This window comes from Macaca fascicularis, chromosome 13 (genome assembly GCF_037993035.2).
Source record: "Macaca fascicularis isolate 582-1 chromosome 13, T2T-MFA8v1.1".
NCBI lineage: Eukaryota > Metazoa > Chordata > Mammalia > Primates > Cercopithecidae > Macaca > Macaca fascicularis.
The window spans coordinates 61,863,580-61,890,000 of NC_088387.1; the positions used below are offsets into that span (position 1 = coordinate 61,863,580).

Genomic DNA, 26,421 nt, shown 5'->3' on the forward strand with positions numbered 1-26,421 from the left:
CACCCAAACACTCTACTTCCTAATGCAACAGGGTGAGATCGGTTTCTACCACATTCATCTGACTTAACAGTCCCCGCTCTTCTTTCCATCACTTGATGCACAGGTGGAGACAAGCAAACCACATGCTTCGCGGGGTTTCCAGAGTAAAGGACAGAAGGAAACCGTACTATGCTGCTCTGTTCTCTTGCTTGCTTTGAAAGGAAGTTCAGTACAGAGGTGCACATCCTTTACACTCCAATTTGATAATTATTTACCGGATGCTTTCTGTGAACCTAGCACATGACAGGTCCTAGAAGGGATATTGAAGGAGCATATGGCATAGTATTTGCCTTCAAAATACTTCTATGTTTATTAGGGAAATATGGCCAACCTGGGAAAAACCCCAGGCAGACGTGCAAGATAGTTTATGTGCAAATGCTGAAAGTAAGCAATTGCTGCATGACATACATGACTGTGACGTAAAGAAGATGGTCAGGAAGCTGTTGGGGAAAGCCTCATGAAAGAGATTCCAGAAGGAGTGGACGGATTCGGACACCACTGGTCAATGAGTTTGTTATGACTACAGATTTCTCTCCTTTGGGGCTCCTTTCCTGGAGGAGACACAGACATGTCCTGAATTCGGTCTTTAAAGCCATGTGTGTTTTCTTCTCTATACTTACACTATTGCCCAAGCTGCGACCCTTTTTGGCCTAGGTAGTCTTTTCTTTCTGCCCTATGTCACAGAAAAAGTGGTTGGTGACAACATGCTTCCCAGTGGTGGGTAAAGTATTTCCACAAAAAGCCATTTATATCCAGACACTTGGTTACTGAGTTTATTCTTCTCCTAACACCCCAAAGGCAGAGAGTAGCTTGAAGAAAATCACTAAGAAGCCCTTAACCTTGTAACATACAGTTTTTCCTAAAAATATATATTAATAATATATTATTGAGCGAGCATAGATGAAGAAGGCCAGGGAGGGAGGAAGCAATAAGAGTGTGAGCGAGGTCAGTGCTCTTTGCCCGCAGACTCTACAATCAATAAGATCTGGTCAATAACTGCTTTATTACTGCACTACCACCCGGAGCAAAATCATTTTTAAATTAAGAATATATTTTGCAAAACTGAATTAACAATATTGAATATTTTGCTCTTTGATATGACTAGCCTTCAAAATCAAATTATTAAGTATGGAAAATGCTTACTGGATGAAGTTTTTCTTTCTTCCCTCTCCTCACTTTTCCAACCACATTCCCTCTCTCCTTTCCCTCGCGCTAAACTCCACTCCTCCGCTCCCCCACAGCAACCCCCGCCTTACAGCTTGGGAAGGAAACAACAGCAGATTTTTGAGATCTCCGGCACAAATGTGGATGTAAATTAGTATTGAATCCAGCACATGAAAATTAAGAAAAGGAGATGCATTTACTTGAGTCCAACAAAACTGGTGCATTTCCTCTGAGAGAAAGGACCAAGTAGAGAAAATTGGAATTTTTCCACTTGGGTAAAACTGATGCCAAAAAAATCAACCTTTGGACTTTTATAATGTTTGGCAAGCTATGAAATCTCACCATCCCTCCCTCACTCCTACCCTTGGTTACCCTGGCTCCATCCCTTCTTCACTTTTCTCCTCCTTTCTCCCCCGATGGAGGGGACAGAGGAAAGTTTTATATGATTCATGTAGTGCACCTTTAAAGCGTCCATAAAGCCAAATCTACACCCCCCACCAAAAAAATGAAAAAACAAAACAACACACAAAAAACACTACAAGCATCATTCTGGGTAAGTTGGTTATGCAAAAGTGGGTTATGAAGGCAATGTAGACTATGACTCTGAAAAGTGGTAAGTGATGTTATTAGAATTGATTGTATAGCATCTTTCTTTGTGAAAACATGAGGTTTTAGTGCTCACATTTTCAAAAATTATACTAAGCTCCTCTTATCTCTTCCATCTTCTTGGGCCATTTATCATTATTTACCATTAACAATTTAATCTCCGACATATAACTTGTAGGTTATTAAGTTTGGTTTACTTAAACTAACAACAAACAACAGAGAGAAGAAAAAGTTTTACTGCTTAATATTGCTTATGGTAAAAAAAAGTCCATCAATGTGCTCCATATTTTTTGGTGAAATAATAATACTCGTTGGGCAATGCAATGGCACCTTGACTTGTCATTGACATCAGTTGTCAGATTTGTGCTCTTTGAGAAGGGGCATACATTCAAAATAATTGTGTTTGCTGAAGATGAAAAGAAAAAAAGAGAAAGAGAGAAAGAAAGAAAAGAAAAGAAAAGGGAGGGAGAAGGGAAGGAGAGAGGAAGTAAGAAAGAGAAGACTCCTCTTGAAAACAGGAAGGGAACTAGCATCTATTTAGTGCTTTCTCTGAATTAGTGGCTTCTAATTCTAATTTAATTTAACCCTTCTAATTCTAATTTAACCCTTTCAACAGCTCTTGAAGTTTGTCTCTATTATATAAGAGCTCAGATGGTTTAAGCAATAAACATTGTTTAGCCCTTACAATGTGCCAAACATAGTGCTATGCTCTGAAGAAATAGAAAAAAGATCACAGTCTACTGTTAGCTTGCTGACATTTTAGTTTATCTTGACTGAATTCCAAGATTGGATTATTGATCAGGGAGGGCTGGACAGGGAGATAGAGAATTTAAAGTTACTAAGAGCTTCAACATATCTTTTCCTGCCTGATGCTCACTTCCTGACTCAAACTGTCTCAGAACCTGAATCTTGCCTTCTGGTTCTGCTGTGATGATTTTTGTTCTGGCCATTGCTTTGATTTGCCTCATTGCACACATGTTTATCTAGTGCCTCTAGTATGCCTGGCACTGTGCCTGGTGCCACAGGACACAAAAGGAGAAGACTTTGAGGATGAGTTTGTGTTTGAGGAGCTGATATTTTACTTGGGTGATCCAAACACCATAGTCTTCCAAGGAAGAGATTCTCAGACGTTCAGGAGAACTTAATGTAACCTCAATGCCATATGGGAGAAACAAACACATTGGATTTTTCAGTCACAGCGGGTGTTGCTGTCCTCAGGTGGCTTCAGAACATCTGAAGAAAACCTTTAGGAGGGGATGCATTAGACTGTTTTTGAGTTCCAGGATTCATGACAGGCAATTTAGTAGAGAGAGAGAGTACTATCTAAATGTGTAGAGCAAAGAAGATATTATTGACAAAGGCATCTTAACCTAGTATTTCTAAAGACATTAGACATTCTCATCTGTTAGCAATATGCATTCTCAACTTCATCAAGGATGATGGAGGGTAGTTTTGACTCAATGACAGGAAGATATTGGATTACAGGGAAACTTGTACCATTACTTTTTCCATGACAAATTTAAAATTTACTTTGTCCTCTATAGATTGAATAGTACAAAGGTAGGTAAGATATTTGTGCATTGCTACATTGGCCAAATCCATTTCCATGGCTATATTTTAAAGATAAAAATTGACGTTCCTTTTAAAAAATATGTAGTTTTACTTTACTTTTGGAAAATTCTTCAACTGAAAAGAATTGACATCTTGATAACCCAATTACTCAGGGCTTTTCTCCCTTCTTCTAAGTACTGACCTCCAGAAAACTACCGCATGATGAAGCAGCTGATAGAGCTTGTAGGATGCAGAACTAAAGATTTTCAGTATCCACAGGGGAAGGCTGAGTCCTGGGAGGGATTCAAAGATCCATATGAAGGTAGTGTTGGAAACCACATGTCACAGAACAGAAATAATTCAGGATTAGAGCACGACTGTTGGTTCTCTCAGATGCCTTTGCAGGTAAATTTGGAGGCTGTGGTTGGGAAGAGAGGATTTGAGTGTTAGAATTCTACAGAACCAGCTCTGGGCCCCAGACCAAATGCTACTTCACTCACAAAGAGTTTTCTGCCCACCTAAGCACGCACATACCTCCATACTCTGATTTTCACGGAACTCCCCACTCATCCTAGCACTTACTCACATGCCAGCCTTTCCTGTTATTTAAGGGTGATGAGCACATATGGCTTGGCTCCTCAGTAAGAGTATGTCAAGATGCAGGTACAATAACTCTTAAATGTATTCCTTACATTTTGGTGGAGACGCTTGGTTGATGCTCCATTAATGTTTACAGAATTGCATTCAACTCAATCAAGTTGACACTATTCATCCTAGATCTCTCTGAATTTGACACTATCACGAACAACCCTGAAGATTTTCCTTTCCTAGTGTCTTCATTTAATTCCTGTCGCTTCACCAGGGCCTGAAGGTTCCATATGCCCTCTCCTCCTTCTGGGCCTGCTAGAAAGACCCCAGTTCTCACAGGCCATGTGTTGACCTTTCTTGTTTAGATTACTTCCTTTAGCATTGTCTTCCAGTTCCTTGCCTTTTAAATCAAGGGGAGCTTGAAAGTGCTTCACCTAATTTAGACCACACCTGTGGATTTTCCAATACCTCTTCCTGCCCAGGGCACTGTGATAGGCTGTCTCCACAGATGCAGAATGTGCATGGTCTAGTGTTGTTCTCCCTGACCTTCCGAAAGAGGGAGAATGGATCACAGTGGGACTGATTGAGGGAAGCAGGCTTACACATCCATAATGATGTGTTGATGCCCATCAGTTTGACGTAGCTGCTGTTCTCTTCCCTGTGGGGCCCCAGTGTTCTGATGCAAGTCCTGGCTCCAATGAGTGACAGGTGCGACTAACGGCCGCATGAGTTATTTCCTTTGGAAACCACAGCTGTGGCTGAGGCCAACGGATGGCAACGGTGCCACCAGGCTCTCTGGGAGCAATCCGCTTGGCTGTCTCCAGCCTCAGGAAGGACTTTTAAACTAGATGAAAATAACCTAAGAGGCCACGTTTTGATGGTAACTGTAAGTGCCCTAGAAATGGGAAGTACCCAGCATGAGAACAGAGTAGAATTTAGGAGCCAAGATTTTGAAATGAAGTGGACTGGATTCATATCCAAGCTCTACTGCACTCTAGATTTGTTACTTTGGGCTATGTTGTTGTTGTTGTTGTTGTTGTTTTCCCTCACTAAGCCTCAGTTGCCTAATAGGTGAAATGGGGAAAATGTGTAGCTTATGTTTATTGTGAGGATTGACTGAGATAAAATGCTAAAGCATTTTTCACGGTGTCTGGCACATTTGAGGTTCAATAAATTTTAGTGTTTATTATTATTAGTACTGCAGGAGGTAGGAAGATATATGGCTTCTCTCTGGTAACCCACATCTTTCTTTAGCCAAAACAAGCAGCCTATCTCCTTGTCTGGGTGATGAGAGTGATGATCTTACCTATATCACCATGTTTTCATGAGAATCAAGTATAAAGCACTTAGAACAGTGCCTGGCACTTAGCAAACATGGTACTATTAGCTTTCATTATTTTTATTATTGCTGCTTTTGTTTACTAAGGTACATGGGCATTGACCTAGGATGTTTCCACAGAATTTCCTTGTGTTGGTTGTGGATCTGAAATTATGTGGGGACTTCCAAAGCAGAGGAAATAGCAACAGCTGTTTGTAGTTAGTTTGATATTTGAAATACTTTATTCTCAAATTAATTCCTCAGATGGAACAAAAAGAACTTGCTGCAATAACAGAACTGAGTGCATTTTGCCACATGACTCTATTTTCATGTATTGATCCTTTGGAGTTGGACCTGTTCCTTTCTTGTCCCCTGCATTTGGGCTGTTGCTTCATCGTAGGCAGCAGCTCACAGTCACCTGCTACAAGAGTGTGTTCTTGAAACATGGATGTTTTTGAACTTGAGACGGTTTGCCAGCTGAACAATTCCAACAATAGGTTTTAATGTCTTAAGTGGTTCCTTTTTTTGTTGGCCAGCATTTGAATATTGTATAACATTAATGAAGAGACAAGCTTGTATTCAAAAGTAGTGAAAATATCAGAAAACTCCAACCTGAGAAATGAATACCCTTGGAATGCATGATCAGGCCATTTCTCATTAATTAGTAGGTTTGTACTCTACACGTTCCATGAAATGTTCCTTTTCTACAAAGGCAGGTGTTTGTCTATGTTCAACCTTTTCATGCTTTGCTTAAATATGGTTTCTGGATTGTGTTTCATGTCCCTGAAGCATGCAGTCCAGAGGAAGGAGCCAGAACTCTGTTTCTCAGTCTGGCATGAAGGGAAATGCTTTAGTTTATTTTAAACATTAACCACTCAATGGTACAGTAATTTTTTTCTGTGTTTTAGCAAATTGGTTGTTTTCTAATACCTTCTTAAGAATTTGGACAATTACTTTTCCTTTTTTCTCCCTGGATTTACATGGAGATTCAGAATAACTTTGAAGAGCTGAAGAAAACATACTGCTGGTAAAAGATGCAGGATCAATGTCTAAGGGGCCAGCACCTTGAAGAAACCAATTAGAAATACAGGCATTTTGGTAATGACTCCTTCTTTTGCTCCTAAGGACAGATTCTCTGGGTGCATCTTAGTCCCTAGGGACAAGGCCAAGTCAAAGGCAGAATAGAATTTGTAACAAATTCTTGGGAATATTCACTTTCAAAGCTGGTGTGTGAAATGTGGCAATACTACTTCTCATGATATACAAGTGGTTGAATGAGACAAGCTCAGAAAGTGTGAGACTGGTTCTAAGGCAGGTAGAGAAAAGTAGAGAGGAGGGTTTAGGATGCCAGTGGTGAAGCATGAGGTGGAGAAATCTTTGTGAGAGCTGGGTCCAGGGAAGGGAATCCCAGAAACCCAGAAGGAATGTGTCAAAATGTGGACCTTCTATAAAGGTGAGTCTGTCTCTTCATTTCATACACCCCTGAGTCTCATGTGTCACACAGAGATTGTGTAAATGATATTGTAATGGAAAGATAAAACTCAAAAGGAAACATGTGGACAAGGGGCTTGAAAAGGAGAAACTCTTCTACTGAGGAAGTCGATCTTCAGAAATTTATTGTAGATCGTCAAGGCCAGTGGGAACTTTGTATAATAATCCAGCTTAACCCTTTGCTTCAGATCCAGTCTCCTTTTGATCCCTTACAGGGGAGAGCTGATCTTATCTTCTACATCTCCAAAGGTGACACCTTGTAAATGTCTTCCTATGTCTCATGGTCAGGGAGTTCTTCTTATATCTAAACAATATTTCTCTCGCTTAAGTTTATACCCTTCTTGAACTGCCCTCATTCTTTCCTCCTGGATCTCTATCTTCTCTTTTGTAAGGCCAATACTAATTACTTTAGTTCTTTTCCAAGAAGACGATTTCTCCCAAACCTTGTGTCATTTTTTGAGTATGTCTTTATACCCATATAGGTATTTTTGTGGCTAGAAGGAGAGTCCTTCTGGGATGGTATTTTTACCCCCGGGTGGATCTGTGCTGTGAATAACCTGAGCCATTCTGGAACCATCCCCAGACCGGGCAGGTGGCAGCCCCATTTGCTCTTTCCTGAGCGCCAAGGCAGAGAAGCAACTCTGGCTCCTTCTCTCTGGACCGCGTGCCTCCGGAACACGAAACTCAGTCACAGACACCATATTTAAACAGAGCAGGGAAGGGACGAAAATAGACAAAAAACCTGTCCATGTGGGCCAGGAAAGCTGCATTTCCAATATGCTGTTAGCAAGACCCTGCTGCGATTCATATAGCAAGTAGTCAGGGTAGAACCTGGACGGTGAGCAGAATGGCCACCCATGGGCATCCCTGGGCACTGGTGTGCCAAACACGTGCAAGGGGCAAGATCTGGAGCAGGGAGGAGGAAGACAAGGCCCTTCCCTAATATATGAGGAAGTACAACTTAAACAACTGAAACTATTACAAAGAACACACGAGCCATAGAACTGGGTCTGGGCTTGATGGTTGAGAGTGGTGGTTTTTAGACTTTTTAAGCAAGGAATTTTTCAGAAAAAATTTTGGAAGTTCAATATGTAAAACAAATGTCAAAAAATGACTGATGGGACCTGTGGTCCTTAGTTGTGTCTGAGGCTCAAGGCTGAGGACAAAATGCAATCAGGACACTTACCTCTCTACAGGGCTTCCAGGTTGGTGTCAGCTCAGAGAGCTAGCCTAACCACCCTACCTCCTCCATGTAAAGACCAGTAGAACAGAGACAGCTGTGGGGAAGGGTAGTGTGCATGAAGTCCCCCTGTCAATCTCTGAGAAGTATAGAAGACAGATCCTGCCTTTGCCTGTAGGTCTTCCGGCAGTCCACAGATGGTTGATGACAGCGGAGGCACTGACTTCCAGACACTACTGCAGCCAAGGAATGTGGGTGATGTTAGTCAGAAAATATGCTCCAAATTACCCGGCTGTATCCCCCAGGGGAGCTGTTTGGGGGTCATGACCTGTCAATAGGGAGGGTCGATTCTCCCACCTGATATTAGTGAACCTAGTGACAATGAGTTAGAATAACAGTTGTGAACAGTAAGAAGACTATGGTAAGGTCTTCCAGCCACATAGGAATCTGGCTATCCTTTTCCTTCTTTACTCCCTCACATGGGAGGCAGTGGCACCTAGAAGAGGATGGGGAAGAGCAAGGGTGAGGCAGGCTTCTAAACGCTGGGTTAGATCTCCTTTTCTCTCCTCTACACTATTGAAGTTGAACTCCAGTCTAGACCTGGAAGAAAAGGAAGAAAGAGGATCAAATTAGATGTGAGAATAAAGTTGTGAATGGGGCAAATACAATCCCTGGGGAGGTGGGTGAGAAGGCATATGGATCTAGACAGAGAAGGTAGCCTTAGGGGTGGAAGGTTCTAGGTCTGGGGAGGAAAAGAGGATGCCCAGAATCCTTTCCCCATGTCCCCAGGTTGGCCTAAGGCTGACACTAACTTCACATGAGTCAACTTGGATTTGCCCCAATGAAAGTAACTGAAGGCAGACTGAATTTGCTGCCTTGCATTTAAGGAACAATCTCCTGGACTGGCAGGAAGCTCTGGTTTCCCGTTTAATTGTGGTCAGGATTTCAGGCTTATTTTTAAATTGAGTAGGGGTCAATTCCAATTCACTTTAATTCAATTCCAAGTCCAAATTCAACACACTTCTTGCATACCTACTATCTAGTTGGTCCTGTGTTAGATTTTTTTATCAAGAATGTGAGAGGAGAACAGGATAAGACAGGTCACATCTGCTCTTAGTGACATGTCTTGGTTGATATTATTATCCTCACTCATCTCTGTCTTGCCCACCCGTAGTCAGGACCACATACATATTACACTCCTCTAAGAAACCCATCCACACTGCTAGCCATGGGACTCCACCCTTTCCCAACTTTCCTAATGATCTGTGTCACTCAGTTCAGCTCCTCATTGTGGTCTAGTTTATCTCATCTCAATAATCATATGGAAATCAGCTCAAGAACAATAAAGGCATGCTGCCAAGAGTAGATATGCCATGTCTTGTGGTTAAAGTCTTAGACTCTTGGTCAGCTCTGCTTTCAGAGCACTCTAAAGGGTTTCTGATATCAGAGACCTCTGTTATTGTAGCTGTGGTCTTTTGCAGTCTTGGCTTTGAGAAACTTAGAAGATGTTGTTGCCCACATAGGATTAGCCACACCAGGGGCAGCAGGCAATGCTCTAGTCCAAGTCTGACTTGAAACTCAAGAAGCAAGTTTCTGTACAAGAGGAAATGAAAATTTCCAATCTCTTAAGACCAGGTCCTAGAAAACTGGCACAGTGTCACTTCTGCTGTATTCTATTGCTCACCACAGGTCCACCACAGATTCCACCAACTTCAAGGGGAGGGGAGCTAGATTTTACCTGTCAATGGGAGCAGTAGCAAATATCTGTGGCTGTCTTTACCACACTTTGGTAAGAATGAAGTCATGTTCAGAAGCCCAGTGTGTAAAATATAGAAGGTGGGAAACTTAGAGACTCCTTTTTTGGTCTCTGTTTTAACCCACACTCTCTTCATAGAAAGCCTTTAGAATTATAATTTGAATTTGAAAGCTATAGTAACTGCAGTTTGTTGTGTGAGAATAACAGAGAAAAAGTGTCCTACATATTTAATGATAATTTTCTCCGGATATTGTCTCAACTAGGGACTTATTCTACCCAGTTGACATGACATACGCTTTGGGTACCTGCTCTGGTCATGCTGAATGCAAGATCTTAGCACAGGCTGTGGGGTGCCTCAAAGCTGCCCTGACCGCATGCCAAAGATTCTCCACATGGGGCTCAAGCAGAGAGGAAAGTGAGCTCTACCTATTATCCGTCCTTTAACCATACCAGGAGGGTTGCGCCTCCCTTCAGAGCCTAGGGCAGAAGACTTTATCGACAGAGCACTGCCCTTTTTTGTTTGAGAGTATGAGCAGGTGTTATCTGAGAACAAGCAGGTGTTTGTAGAAATGTGACCTTGAGCCCTGGTTACAGACCTGCTCTTTTGTTCTGGTGACTCATTTTTCCTTGAATGGAGTTGGTTTCTATTTATGAAATGGCTGTGAGGCCACAGTGACCAGCTTGGACACTACTGTTGTATATGTGAGCGCTTCCCCTCCGAAGAGCAGATAATTACTGAGTGCATTTGATACCTGTCTGCCAGAGGTGTGGCCACCCCCTGTCACCCACAAGTTTGTCTACACAGAGGGCAAGCAAATATAGCATGCCTGTGTCACACTTGCTTTTTTAAAGAAGGTTATACCTATAGGTAAACAGAAAGTGCTTTGTTCCAAAGACTCTTCTGTTCTCGGACTGGAAAAATCTAATTTAGTCCATCCTGGGAAGCTACTGGGCAATTCTGAAAATCTTTGGCTAATAGAAAATAATTTAGAACAGAGAATCACCTTGGGTAAGACAGTGAACATTTTAAAACTGTACTGACTGTGGAACTTAAGCCAGCATTTTGCACTTCATCATATTTCTCTCTGCTAATCACTGTGAGGAAGCATGTATATGTGTATGCATGTACATATGTGTGTGTGTGTGTACTTTTGGGTCTCTGTGTGAGCTAATGGTTTATTCTCCAGGGCCACCAAGTCCTAAGAGGTGTGAGTTTAGGTGAAACCCAGAAATAAGGAGTGTTTATATGTTTAGCATAGACGTAGACAACAAATACATGTCTGTGTAAACCCAACTGACAAAATTATATGTTGGAAAAATTTTCTAGAAATGTCCCACTTATGGTAATGTTATCACAAAACTCTAAAGTTGGGCATCAGTACAGTCCTGCAGGCTCTATGCAACCACCAGAAATGTGGTCTGTAACTCAAAAGCCACTGCAACTTCAGATAGAAGATCACATCTTATCAGATGCCAAGTTTGTTTCAAGATTTAATACAGGGCTTTGTCTACCCAGGCCACATGACGCTGTAACTCCTTCAGAGTGTCAGGATTCAGAGAAGTATTTTCCAGTGATTACACCTGTGGTGACGGAAAATGAACGGACACACTCAAGGTCCAGATGGCTGATGAAATCATGGAGAGCAGGATGGACTAGGTTGTTCTATAAGCATATTACATGGCTTGGAGGTTTCTCATGAAGTGTCCTTCTTCTTATAGTATTCCCAAAAGCACAAAGATGGGAAGAATTTGTATTTTGGTCAGTGGCAGGTATAAAAATATTTAAAGGGATTTCTTCATAGTTATATAAGACATGACATAGTTTATGGACATGATTTCTTTGAGGCTCTCCTGAGTTATTCTTGTTCTTCATGAATCTAGTTTTGACTGAGAGTGATATACCCTTTCACCAATCCTCCTGGCATCCTCTCCCACGCTTCACCTGCCTAAAATGATAGAAAAAAAAAAAACCCTAGACTGTCTTTCTCAAAGGCAATAGTCTACAGGATGCTCCCCATTATGGCAGTGGTATTTGAGAGAAGGGATGCAACGTTCAATAGGAAGCATGGGGTTTTCAATAGAGCGCAGTGCTGAACAGAAAGGCCCCCTTTAGCAATCTCTTGAAGCAGAATGAGCTCCTTTGAAATATAAGTGGCCCTGTAAAAACACAAGCAGATTCTGCAATATCTATTTAGGGCATCCGGGAATGCCACATAATAGGAACTTGAGCGCACCTGATGGTAACCATATGGCAGGTTCTGATGACTGACAATAGGTAGAGGCTGCAGTAATTAATGAAAATGAGATGCCATTTGTGGCCCCCAGAATGAGAGGATGGAGAGGAAGCCAGTCTATTTGCAAAGGCTGGGATGTGCCCAGAGTGTGCTTCTAGCCTGGGACCGGCTGGGCCCATGTTTCTGTGTGTGAACAGGTGTGAGAGAAATGATGCTGTGGGAGGGAGGGCTTGTTTCTGGCCAGAGAACTACCATGCTTTCTGGGCCTGCAATGGGAAAATGAGCTTGCATCACTGAACCCCTGTACCTTGCCAGAATTTTTAGTTTGATGTGGGAGAGATTTCAGGTAGAAATCCAGTTAATTGGCCTGGTGGAAGTATAGACTCTATTGTGTGAGGACTCGGGTGTGCTGTGTGTGATTTTGACTTCTCTGAATTTCAGGGTACAATGCCTCCCTTTACCCTCTTGGGGATGACTCCTTAAGGTGTGCTTTGCATCAGAGTGTAGCAGAGTTTGGCTAGCCTCTGGCAAAAGAAAAGGAGAAAGGCAATACCTCATTGTTTTAATGGTTTTTTCTTGGATGTGGGGGTGGGATAGAAGATGGGAACTGGCCAGCGAGAAGTGGGCCATGGGGAGATTCCAGAGAGACTGATTGATCTTGTCAAAAAGAATAAAGGTATTCACTCCCCAGAACCCCCCTTCAGCACATGAGCATGTGGGATTGAGGCGGTCACTGTGAAGTCTTGCGGTTAGGCGTTCCAAAAAGAAGTTTCTCCATGATTCCTGATTGCTTAGGACAGATATAAGCAATACCAGCTGGGACCCAGCAAGCCTGTGTCTAGCTTTATTGTTTCTGATTTATCAGTGGTGTGTGTGCCTAAAAGAACTGATCTAACTGCCCTTTATTGCTAGGCTATTCCATAGCCAGATAGGAGAGTTGAACATTAACAAGTGGATTTGCTTTCAGTAGCTGCCTCTGTGTGTGTGTGTGTGTGCGCGTGTGTGTACGTGTGTGTATGTGTGTGTGTTTAGCAAGATAACAGTATCTTGTTCAGGGACAAGCGACTCAAATTTTTACAAGAAGATTCCCGTTATTTTGTCTCCCATCTTGAATTTTCCCTAATTTATTTGAAGCTGCCTCTTTTACTAGAGCCAGAGAGGATCCATAGGGCTGTTTTGTAAGAGTCCTTCGTAAGTGGTAGAAACTCAGTTGGAGCCAGGTTGGAGGCACCAGGCACTGTGCATTGAAGATATATTTCAAGTCATCCCTGGTGGACAATTTGCACTGTTCAGTGTTAAAAGGCTCTATCGCAGTGGTTCGGAGAGCCCCCCTAGACCTCCCGCCTTGGCAAGCAGAGTTTACAAATGATGTCTTCCACTCAGCCTGCCTGGAGTTTCTGGCTTAAATGGCTGGCAGAGTGAGTGAAAGTGAAGAGTCAGAACTCTCAAGCTGTGTGAAGGGAAAGGTTTTACTACCGAGTGGAAAATAATCATCGAGGTTAACTCTTCCTGGATTGACCAATCAGACAGATGGACTGCTCTGACTTGGGCTGAGTGAAAAACTTCTGAGACTCCTCTGCAAGGGGAAGAGGCAGGTGGAAATAGAGGATGAGTGACTCATGACTTTCCAGTCCAGAGTTTTGCCCATTCATTTCTTTCTTGGAGGAAACAAACTATCCTGCTAAAGTGACAATGATCCACTGGAGGACTTTGGTTTGGAGTCTAGCTCCTATGGTTTGTGAGATATTGTTTCATTTGGGTAGTTATTTCCTTCTGTACTTTCTTGATCACAAGTTACAATAAGGAAGGGCAGAGGAAGAATGACAGATGAGCTCCTGATTGCGCAGAAACTGGCTCCTGTCATGAGAATTTAGTCTTGTCAAATGTGAATTCTAGTTCCAGGGCTGGGGATCCTAGAGATCTGACCACCTCCCCTCCTCTGTTGGAGATGGAAAAACAGATTCTCATTTTATTTAGGATCTGGGATACATCAAGATGGCAGAAGTGTTCAGCTGACAGACTCTCCCCCCTACCACATTTAATGAACAGTCTCTCTTGTCTTGTGGATGAAAAACATCAGGGAGAATTTGAATAATTTTACACAATTCCTGAAGCCTGATCTATGGCCAAACACATTAGCTTTCTGAGTTTTAAAAAGTATTTTCCCCTCCAAAATTAAGGCAAATCATTCTTACATAGCATTAAGTGTGTATGCTTTTTTTTTTTTAAAAAAAGATAAAACTAAGCATTTAAAAATGCCCCAAACTAGTGATACTTTATTATCTTCTTAGATTATTTAAAATTGTACCAGAGAAAATGTGTATCCAAATTTAGTTCAATCAGAAATGGGTGTGTGTCAATGGGAAGATCTTTCAAATATTTAAGCTATAGATTCGTTCATGTCAAAAGGTGGAAGGACGCTGCCTTTAGCACCTTTCTTGTTAGAGAGAGTTGAACATTTGGTTTTATCAGACACTGGCATGGTAATGAAGCTATTTTGATAGAAATAGCCTCATTACTATTCATTTTTGCTGGCTCCCAACTAATTCTTGAACCAAGGCTCTATTTTTCCCCTCCAGAAGAAAACAGGCACAACAAGCAAAACAAGATGCTCTTAGCCTCTGAAGCTAATGAAAAATTCACACCACTTTTTCCCAAGGGGCCATGGTAGAGCCTCCTGCCTCTGCCTGTGATGACTCTCCTCCTTGCCAGGCAGTGTGTGGGACTGGCGCTCCCTCCTCATGGTCCTACCCTAAAAGACAGACCATTTGATTCAAGGGGCAGTGTTGTCTTCCAAAGCTAACATTCAACTTCTATTTGGAGGGTTCTCACCCCTCCATTCTTAGCATGCTGCAACAGGGCACACCTTGCACTGAGGTGGAAGAGACCCTGACTTCAGTTCTAGTTCTTCTCCTCACTGTGTAATTTTGAGCATAACACTGAGCCACTCTGGGTCTTGGTTTCCACAGATGACAAAGGGTTTGTTTAGGTGGTTTCTAAAGATTCCTTCTAGTTATAACATTCCAGACCAGGTAGGTTTTCATTTTCTCCATTTAAGAATGAACTTTTCATTTTAGAACAGTTTTACAAATATAGAAACATTGGAAAGACAGTACAGAGCTTCCCAGGATGTCCCTCACTCAGTTCTCCTATGAATGACATCTTACATTCTTATGATACATATGTCATAAGTAAGGAACCACCATTGATACATTACTATTATCAAATGAAGTTTACCTTTTATTCAGATTTCACTAGTTTTCCACATTGTCCTTTTTCTGTTTCAGCGTCCCACCTGAGATACCATTTAGTTGTTGTGTCTCCTTAACCTCCTCTGGTCTGTGACAGTATCTTACATTTTCCTTGTTTTTGATGACCTTGACAGTTTGGAGAAATATCTGTCAGGTATTTTGTAGAATGTCTTCCAACTGGGGTTTGCCTAATGCTTTACTCATGGTTGGACTGGGGTAATGTTTTTAGGAGGAAGAGCACAGAAATGAAGTGACCTTTTCATTGCCTCATATCAAGGGTACATGCTGTCAACTGATGATGTTAACCTTGGTCAACTGGTTAAGGTATTGTTTGCCAGATCTCTGGACTGTAAAGCCCCTCCTCCCCTTCCATACACCGCTCTTTGGAAGCAAGTCACTAAGTGCAGTCCACACTCAAGGTTAGTGGGGAGGGTGGTCAGGGGAGTTAAGCTCCACCTCCTGGTAGGGGAGTATCTACATGGTAGGGGAGTATCTGCATGAATTATTGAAATACTTCTGTATTGGGAGATTTGTCTCTTCTCCCCATCTATTTATTCGATCATTTTTTTATACCAAAGTGGACTTGTGGATATTCATTTTATACTTTGGATTATAACCTGATACTTAGCTATTTATTTTGCTCCTCAAATTATTCCAGTTTTGGCCACAGGGAGCTCTTTCAGGTTGGCTTCTGTGTCCCTTAGACATGTCCTCATCCTTTTGTTTTGCGAGCACTTCTTTACTTTCTGCACTGCACGATGCTTTGGGCTCATTATGTGTATTCTCTGCCCTAGCCTTAGAATCGGCCATTTCTCCAAGGAGCCCTGGTTGCTTTTACTGGAGAATGTTGTTAGAAACCAAGATCTAGGTACTGGGTGTGACTTTTCATTTCTGAAATATATAACTTTTATGTACATAGCTACATCTTGTTGGTCATATAAAGAGGTATATGATGTTCCCACTCTCAAGATTAATATAGGTCAGTGTCATACAGAAGAGTATATAGTCAAATGTTAGAGTGACTACCATTTTAGTTAAAATAAAAAAGGAAGTTTAGATTCTCATAGCTCAAAGAATTATAAAAAGCTTTCATTCTTTTTCTTCTCTATTCTTTTTACTTATTATTTATACCTGATTAGTCTACACTGGATGTAGGAAAAGCTAATTTATTTACATAGATATGTTAACAGTCTGAATAAATGCTGCTTATTTCAGGCGTGAGTCTCTAAATCATGCAACGTCTTTCATTCAGAAAGGAGAAGTGTCAAGAGGTTAGAACATGTGGGGAAGGCTTCCTGGAGGAGGTAGCATTTGATCTGGTAGTTAAAGCACAGAAGCTGTTTGGGGTGCAAAGGAGGGATTCTTGTATTTCTCTTTGGGAGATGCAGTAGAAAGAAACTAGGCTCAGAGATGGGGTCCTAAAGGGTTTCTTAATGCCATTATTCTTGGAAGGCCTGATGTCTATCATTTTTAAAACTGTGATGGATTTCCCTAATATCAAAAAGATATACTTCCTTTATTTATACTCCCCAAAATGTTGATACTTGCTGAAACATTCTTAAAGTTTTATATATGACGGGAGAGAGAGCCAAGTGAGCTCATACCAAAATAGTCATAATTATAAAATGTCTGTGAATACTTAAATAGTAGAGATTGGAGCAAATTGTATGCTCAATGCCTGTGAAGGCAGTTGCATGCTTGGGCCCTCCAGTGTTGTTTGGTGGTGCTTTTGACTCTTAGTTTTCTTTTATGTGAAGAGCCTTGGCCAGTCTATAGACACAGATTTTTGAGATGCTGTTAAACTTCCCCCTAAAACAAGGTGTCCAGAATGACTAGGGTCAGCCCTGGAACAGGCTCTTTAATGGACAGAGTCTCATAAAAGTGTTTATTAGCCTCAGCTGGGTCATCATCATATGAAAATGACCTTTTATCCAAACTCTTAGGTCAAGTGTGCTTACTTGAGACCCAGGGTCTTTAGGTCTTTAAATGCTGGACTTTGTTTTTGTTCCAATAAAAATGGCTAGACTTGACCTATTATCTTTTTAAAAGTCATGTACTGCTAGACCAGATGGTTTTCTTTATTCATTAAGCAAGTTCAATGTGAATTGAAGCATTGATAGGAAATAGGGCTCAGGATGGGGAAAATACAACTTTTTCACATAGTAGAGAAGAAAATATAGGGAATAGAAATCTCCCTCTTCTGTATACAAGCTTTTCCACAGCATTGAAAGAAAGTTTTTAAATGGGGGAGATGGAAGAAGCTTTGTTCTTGGTAATATTACAGTAGCACTTAATTACCCCATCCGACTACATGGATTAATATAAGCTTTGAGTTATATATTATCTCAAGATATGTAGTGATATACAGTAAAAGCATAATCTAGAAGAGGTGATCTAGAAAGCCACACAACAGTATGAGAATAGGACTCTACTGCACTTTATGACAGTGAAACCACTCCAGGATATCATAGTATGATTTTTGATTTGGGTAAAACAAGGGCAGATGTATGTAAGTGAAGAATTGTTCTTATCTCCCGCTAGTTATGTTAAAAGTAGTTGGACAGCAGAGGGGTTTCTTTTGCCTCCAACTACTGCAGCCGTGTCCCATGGAGGAACCCATCCAATGCTTCAGGCTCAGCTTCTGACACCCTCTTTCTCCAACAACCTCCACTCAATTCCACTTTAGCAACTGCTCCCATAGCAACTACTAGACCTTGCCATCAACTGGAGTTGCTCCAGTTTTGAAATCCTGAACTCTGAAATTCTCCTTTCTGACCACAACCTCTGATCCTTCTATCAGTCCTCACTCTTTCATGCCCTTGAAATATGTTCTTTGGTCTCCTTGGGACTCCCTGTCTCTTGACCTTTCCTTATGTTAGCAGTATACCACTCCCTCCTAGCTTCATTCCTCTTCCTACCTTGTGTGAGCAACCATTTCAACTCAACTCTCACAAGCATTCAGTTTTCTCGCTCTTTTGACTTCTTGTTTTATCTGTTTCTCCAATGTCTGGCTAATGAACTAACTCTCTCTCTCTCTCCCCCGTTTTAGTCTCCCCCCTCCTTCTCTCTCTTCCCCTCTTGCTTTTCATTGCTTGTTCTGAGCTTCTAAGCACTATGGAAGAAAATTTTCTAAATTTTCTAAAGGATGATCTCCTTTATTAAAAATTGATGATTTCCAACCTCACCTAAACGGCTGGAGCTGCTGAATAATCCCAGGGCCAAGATGGGAGTGGGGTGAGGGAGTTGCCTAGAGTGCAATTTGAAGTGCCTAGAATTTAAAGAGGCCCTCAATCCTAGTGCCAACCTTTCATTGACATGATCCTGGGGGTGAGTGCCTTCTTAAATTTTGTGCCTTAGGTTCCTCACTTGTCCCACCCTAGTTCTGACCCTGCCATTTTACTCATCTCTCCTTACTCCTTTTGTGTCCTATGAGAGGTGGCCTTTCTAGCCTTTACCACAGTCCTCAATGTGTCTGTCCACCCACATATACAAGACGCCATTGCCTATTTCAATGAAAACTGCTGGTCAACAGACTGGAATTCCCTCAACTTTCCTCCATCCTACCACCAAACATACTAATCCTTGATCACCTTGTTTCATTCTCTTTGCCTTAAGAAGGAGGATATTTCACACTCTTCAGTTTTTTCTCTTGGTCACATCACTTCATAAGCCCTCTGGAATCCTTAACCTATCAATCATCCTCTTCCCCTCTTGTGTTGATTCTTTGTAAATATTATTGTCTCCCTTTACTAAAAGTACAGTTTTTCTCAGTCTTGTCTTCCTTTTGAGTGAATTCCAGTCTCCAATGTGTGTGAAGAATGGTCTGTATTCTTCCTCATCTTCAATTGCTACCCAAGCAGTACAATCTAATTTTTGATCTGACATCTTCCATCACTATACCATTCACTCTGTATCAGTCACTGGCAATCTTCCAATAGCCATATTCATTGGCTTCTTCTAAGTCTTCCTCGTATCCAACCTCTCTGTGGGAGTGACTTGGACCCTCCTCTCCTTGGTGTCAGAGGTGTTCCCTCTTTGGGTTCCCCACTCACTTCTCTGGTGCTACTTCCCCAATTCCCTTTTCTGGCATCTCTCTTTTGCCTGGTCCTTACCTGTAACTTTCTCCCAGTCTCATCTCCAGTCTTCTCATCTTATAATCCACTCTTCCCTCGAGTGGCCACCCATTCCCATGCTTTCAGCTACCACTCATGCATTCCCTCATGAAATCTATATCATTATTTCTAGCTGAGACTTCCCTGTTGAACTCCAGCTCCAGGCCTTCAAGAGCGATATTTCCAAAACTGAACTATCATTTCCCCTAACTCTGTTCTCCTTTTGTATTTTCTACTCTCCATTAAGACATATTCACTTAGCTAACCAAATTAGAAAATCTCAAACTCATTTTTGAATTTGTATTTTTTGATCTCCTTCATATACAATCAGTTGAGTCAATCTTCAAAATGTTCCCTAGAATTCACCAATCCTCTTTTACCCTCTGTAAACATCTTAGTTTAGTTTCTTACTATTTCTTGATCAAAGAAATTCAGGAATCCCTAATTGATCAATTGGCCTTGCCTGTACTATAGTTGCTATTCTCTGTAAAATAGCAGTTTTGATACAGTCATTTCCCTGATCAGAATCCTGTAGAGTGCTCGGGCATATCTCAGTGGGACAAAGCAACCTTTTTCACCTACCCTTACCCTTGATATGAAGAGAAGGCCTCTGCTGTGTGTCTGTGGTGAGTTCTGGGGACCTTATAGCTCCTTCTTTGTGCCTTGGTTTTCCTTGTTCAAACATTTTACTTTTTGTCTCAGTATTGAAAAGTGCCCTAGGGGCTAATAAAGGTGTTATTTCTCCTTCAAAAATAAATGTAGTCACGTGGGCCCCATTGACTACATGAAACTCAGATCCAGATTCCTTAGTGTGGCATTTGTGAGACATCCCTCACAATCTACCTCTCCAGGCTTGTTCCCTACCTCTTCCCATTTAACCACATGCTCTCTGGAATTCCACCACACTGCTTACTAGCTGCTTTCTGAGCATCCTTTTATTTTATAGAGTATCTCCCCAGCATTCTCTTTCTAGTCAACTTCTATTCATCCTTCAACACCTGGCTCAAATGTCACCTCTCTCAAGAGGCTTCCTTTTTCTCTTGCTTTTTTTCCCATGGCTTATGAGGACTTTGCCTAATCTTCTATTAAAGCATATATTCATTGTGCTGGAGATAGTGGTGTATAAGTCAGTCTATGGCTTAAGCTGTGAACATCTTAACATCAGGAATTCTGCCTTAGTTACTGTAGTAACCCTTGCAACTAACATAGAGCTTTACCTGTGGTAGGTATTCACACATGTTTCTTGAAAAAAATGATTGTTTCTACACTGATGCAAACAGTGGGTGGCGGGCAGTTACTCATCTTGCTTGGCCTCAGTTTTCTCCTGAGGCCAAGCAAGATATACGAGAAGGGAGTTGTGATCCTGTGCTGGCATTGGTTGGATTTTGGAGCTGCCTGAGGCCACTAGGGGACATAGGTGATGCTTCTATGAGAAGTAAACTGAAGCACTGCAGATAAACAACTTGTGGGGAAAGCAAGGAAGAGGTAAGGCAAGTAAAAGGGAAGATAAAATGAGAAACCATCAAGGAAGAAAAAGATGGGAAATGTGTCCCTGCTGAATCTCATGGCTTCAGAGTCTTGTAATTGACTAGTAAACATTTATGCTATCTCTGCTATGTAGAGGCCGTGGTGCCGCATGCTGTGGGGATTACAAGTTTGAGGCATGATCACTACCCTCAGTGAGCTTGTACTCAAGGGCGTTAGAACCACAGATATATCAGGTCATGATTATAAGGATGATTTGATGTTGTCAAAGATCACAAAAAACAGTCTTGCAGGGTATATGGTCCTTTTGTGTGAATTACAAAAAGGTGCCCCTTCATCTGGCTTGAATAAGGCAGTGCTGGAGTGTGGAATGGGTTTCAGTCTCCACTGGCCATTGCCCTGGCCTATTCAGGGTAAAACCCACAAAACTCTGTTTAGGGGTGCTGCTCCTAGCTTCCCTCCCAGCCAGGGTCTTAGGGAGGACATTCTGAGAGGCGTTGGTATCATAATGCCCAGACATGCCGTGAGAAAGGATCACTGATAGGGGACAGGCCTCTGCGATAGTGATTCGTTCACGGTAGGGCTGACCAAACCTGTGCCAGGGTCACTGTGAGCTTGATTCTGTTTGTCTTGACTTTTCCTGCGCGTTTGCCTAATTGGAATTGCAGGACTTGTTGATTCCAGGCCAACATTCTTATGCCATGCTGGTGATGGGATTCCCCCTCCCACTTCCCATACATCTGCTTTGCTTGACTTTCCCTGGCCTGTCTGGGACCGTTCTGCTACAGCAGTGGCGGTGGTAGTGGGGTGTGCCCAGGGAAACTCCAGAGGCTGGGCTGTGCCTGTGCTCTGCTGGGCACCGTGATGGGAAGGGACTCTGATGTGCAGTGGTCTGCTGTCTGCTCTGGGTTGTGGCAGGTAGGAGGAAGCCTGTGAGCAACACGAAGGGCCTTCCAGTGGACTGAACGACCCTCTCGGGCTGCCAGACCTCTGTTCCTTCTTCCTCTATCGCTCATTTCTGTTTCCTCTCGACTTCATTCCCTGGTGGGCCGGCTGGGAATCAGCGGAGGGAAAAAGTAATTGAAGTGCTTAAGAGGAATTGTTTGGGGGAGGAGGAGGCAGGGTCAAAAGGAGAACAATTAAGAAGCGATGTGATACAACTGTGTGGAGAAGAATTTAGTATGAATATAATGATCAATTTCCTAATAATTAGGTCTCTTAGACGGCAGAATAGTTCCCCAAGAGGCAATGGTGGGAACCCCATTGCTTGGTCATTTCTAATTAGACTGGAGAAGCACTCACAGAAAATGCTGCAGAGAAAATCCCCCACACTGGGGGGATGGGCATATGACCCAGGGGGGCCTCCGCTATCTCTCATTTTTATGATTCATTGATGAGCACATAATTCACTGATTAGTTAGGCAGCCAAACTTTAAGGGGTTTATTGGTTTCTCACCTCACCTTTGGCCCTTTTAAATTGACCAGATCTATTATCTTCAAAGGGAAAAGTCAAGGCAGGCAGTGACCTAGGCCAGGGGAGATTCTGCCTCATTTCTACAAAATAAGTTTAAACAGAAAAACTTGATTCCACTCTTCATCTGCCCTGCAGTGGGTGTGGCCCGTCCCAGGCTTTCCTTTCCTTCAGTGACGTTTTCCTCCTCCTGTGCGCCTGCAAAGTACTGATGGGGTTTATTTAGGGGGGGAATATTCTGTTTTTTTAAAATTTTACTTTAAGTTCTGGGGGAATATTCTCTTTTTTTATTTTTTATTTTACTTTAAGTTCTGGGATACATGTGCAGAACGTGCAGGTTCGTTACATAGGTATACATGTGCCATGGTGGTTTGCTGTACCCATCAACCCGTCATCTAGGTTTTAAGTCCCACATGCATTAGGTATTTGTCTTAATGCTCTCCCTCCCCTTGCCCCCGACCCCTCAAATTGGCCCTGGTGTGTGATGTTTCCCTGCCTGTGTCCATGTGTGCTCATTGTTCAACTCCCACTTATGAATGAGAACATGTGTTTGGTTTTCTGTTCCTGTGTTAGTTTGCTGAGAATGATGACTTGTAGCTTCATCCATGTCCCTGCAAAGGACATGAACTCATTCTTTTTTGTGGCTGCATAGAGGAGGAATATTCTTAACCAGCCTGCCCTCTGTAATCCAGCACCTTAACAAGAGCCCATTCAGCATTCTGGTTAAACACAAGGGCTCGGGGGCCAGGCTGGGCTGGCCCTGGCATGACTCTTTCCTATGTGACTTTCAGCCAGTTATTAAGTTTTCTGTGGCTTGTTTTCCCTATCTGTAAAATGGTGCTCATAAAAATAGTGACCTCATTTGGTTGTTGTGAGGACGAAACAAGTTAATACTTAGTGTTTTGGACTGTGCTTGTCAAGTACTCTGGACAAGCACTCTCTTAATGGTTAGTGGCCGTTATTGTGACTAAATTATAGTCACTGCTGCAGAGTATGTCCTCCTTTAGAACTCCTGCATTTGTTAGTATTCCACCTGACATACACTGATAGGCATGGACTAATTGTTCTTCTGTGTGTAGTTTTGCATTTGAGCATTTACCTCAGCAAGTATTTATTTGAGTCTCTGGTATGAGTGAGGGAAGAGGCAGTCCCTGCCCTGGAAGGGTAAATGATCGTGTGTGTGTATGTGTGTGTGTGTGTGTGTGTGCATGCATGCATCCATGTACCTATGCATGTGCTTGTGTATGTGTACGTGTGTGCATATGCTTGTCTGTGGTGGAAGAGAGCAAGAGCACAAATGACTATCCTAAAAAGTCTGTTGAGTGCCATGAGAGACCCTCTCCTATGGGAATACTAAGCACTCAGGCCTCTCATCTGATTTGGGCACAGCCGGTGGTCTGGGGAGAAAGCATCCTGCAGGGAGTGACAATTGGAACTGGCCTTGAGAGTTGGCAGAGGGCATTTCCAGTTGATATGGATGTAAGAGATAACACTTGACTGGAGCATGAGGTTCACAGAGGAGAGGACTGACAGATCTCCATGATGGCATTGCAGAGGCCCTCAGATGCCAGAGAATGTCTGTTTCCTTTGGTGGGCAACAGGGATCACAGGAAGGAGGGCCAGGAGGAGTTGTGCCTTCCGAAGATCCATGTGGCAGCGGTGCAGAGGGGGCAGAGCTGGGGATGGGGAGGCATATGGGAAGGCTAGCATGTTCCCACATTTCTGTGTGTAGCTGGGTCCCAGGGCTTTGCCACTTTACTTTCCAGTCCTGCAACTTTATCTGGGGCTCCCACCCTGCCCAATGGCAGGAACCTGGCTTGAGTGTACATGGGCACCTTTGTGACAGCCTGGCATTCATTTGATCTTGCCATTTTCTCTCTTCCTTTTAAGTTTTAGAGTCAATGCACTAGGGCTGTCGCAGAACCATGGTGTGTGCCTGTATGAAAGTAATGTGAGCATACCTCATCTCTTCAGCCTTTCCACTAAAGGCAACAGAAACTGTATCCTCTGAGAATTGACCCATAAGTGATTTTTTTGGGGGAAACTGGGCCTTGCGTCCAGTGGAAGATACAGTACTTTTATGCTCTTGGAGAAAGAGGTGGCTGAAGTCATTTGTCATTAGAAGGAAGGAAAGAAGGAAGGAAGGAAGGAAGGAAGGAAGGAAGGAAGGAAGGAAGGAAGGAAGGAAGGAAGACCTTTATTGGACATCCATATGTCCCCAGATACTTTGCCATGTATATACATTTTTATTGTCTCATTTTTCTCATCATAACTCGGCAAAGATAGAATTCTACCCATATTAAAGAAAAAAACTGAGGCCTGTGTAAATTAATTTTTCCAATCCTCAAGCACATATGTTTCCTGCTCTGTGATCTCTCACCACATGCCTACATGCCATGAGAAGATGCCCAGCCAGTTTAGAGAACATAGTCCCAACTCAAGGCTGGCTCAGCTTTTCTGTCCTGTTCTATCTGCTTTGATCAGGGTTGCTGGAAATACTACTGAAGGGTGATGGGCTTTAGGTAAACCTCATTCCCAGGTAACACTGGCCTCTGGGCATGGCCCCCCTCACCATGACTGTCCTTTCTCCCACTTAGCAAGGCTGCTTCCTTCATTTAGTATCCCACTGCCAGTGGTCTACAGCTGGGAGAGGCACTGTAATCACTTATTTGCTCAATCTCAGCCCTCCCCCTCCAGAGAAAGCTTGGCCTCCAACTTGCAGCCCTCAGAGTGCTGAAGAGGGCCAGGGACACCACTCTCCACTCTCAGGAGCTGGCAATGTATCTGTCAAATGCAAGGGACACAACTCTAACATGTGCTTGAATGGGCGGACGTGCTCCATTGCCAACGCTCAGTAACACAGAGCAGGAATTCAGGCGGCCTCTGCTTGGAAGAGGATCCTAGAGGCTGTTGTTTGTCCCCTGTGTGACATTTGCTTTTTCACTACTTTGAAATTCCAAGGTTTTCACAGAGTTATTTTCTCCCCCTTTGCCTGAGATAGAATTGTTCTTGAATATTCTCTCTACCAGTGCCCTGGAATTCTACCTTTTTCCCATGGTTGTCTTCCCGCTTTTCCCCTAAAACCTCACAATACCTACTCCACCCACCCTGCCTTTTGAAACACAGGGATTAGGGAAGAGGCCTACCACCTCCAAGCCTTCAGTAAGGTTCAGGTCATTGCCCCCACTGCAGACTCTGTGTGTGTGTGTGTGTGTGTGTGTGTGTGCATGAGCATGTACATTTGGTGAGGCTGAACAGGAGGCCTACTGGGAGGAGGGGTGGAAGGTTCTGGTGCTAATTGAGGCCATGCATTTTGTGCTTGGGTGCCGGCTGGCGAGGCAGATTTAGAGGACTATCGGGAATCTCAGATTAAATACCATTAAAGCCAACTTCTCATACCCCTGCTGTTCAGCGCGCACGCGGGGAGAGCGGGGATCGGATGTTCAGGATTCTTGTTTGGGAAAACCATATGGAAAAATCACACAGCAGTAAGTCTATAATCAGGGCTTACAGCATGCAGCCCATTGGGTGCCAGGAGTGGTGCTTCTCCCCCCTCCAGAAGGTCCATGGGATTTGTTTTCTGATGAGGAAACTGAGCTCAAGACAGGAAGTCTTGTTTCCACAGGAAGAGAAAGAGCACATTTCCTCCCATAGTACCACAAGGTATAGTTCCCAAAATGATTTTTCCATAGTTATTGCAGTCATTCCCAAAATATTTTCATATTTGTTTTCGCTGATCCTTTTAACACATCTACTGGAAGGAGGTAGGGAGTCTTCTGTAGCCCATTGCAGTGGGACAAAAGGCAACCTCATACACAGGGGTGTTGGGACCCCATGGTGTGAGCAGGAGTTGGCAGCAGGGCGGCGTATGGAGCATCAACCTGTGTAACACGCAAAGTTGCCTGAGCAGTAGAATGAGGAGGAACTGAAATGCAGGCTACACTCTGCCTGCCGCACTGTGTGCCTTGACATGGGACGGTGTCTGCTGGGAGAAAGGGGCAACATTTTCTGCCAGAGCAAAGGCTTCGCATGGGCCTTCGGTGCCTCAGGCTGGCCCCTCTGCTCCTGACTCCTGGGCTATACTTGTTCTGCCATAGCATGCTGCCTCACTTTCGTCCCTGATTATACGTTATGGTCCCCGAGGCCTTGGCATTCTCATACTTGGAACAACTTTG

General features: G+C 42.9%; 1 long non-coding RNA gene across 1 annotated transcript in view; it reads left to right on the forward strand.

Annotated features, from left to right (window-relative positions):
• Positions 1-6,553: 6,553 nt before the first annotated feature.
• LOC102120760 (uncharacterized) overlaps positions 6,554-26,421 on the forward strand; it is a 272,609-nt gene continuing 252,741 nt past the window's right edge. Inside the window, exon 1 of the long non-coding RNA XR_006691689.2 lies at positions 6,554-6,719. This is a non-coding gene — a long non-coding RNA (uncharacterized lncRNA). The remainder of the gene's footprint in view (positions 6,720-26,421) is intronic.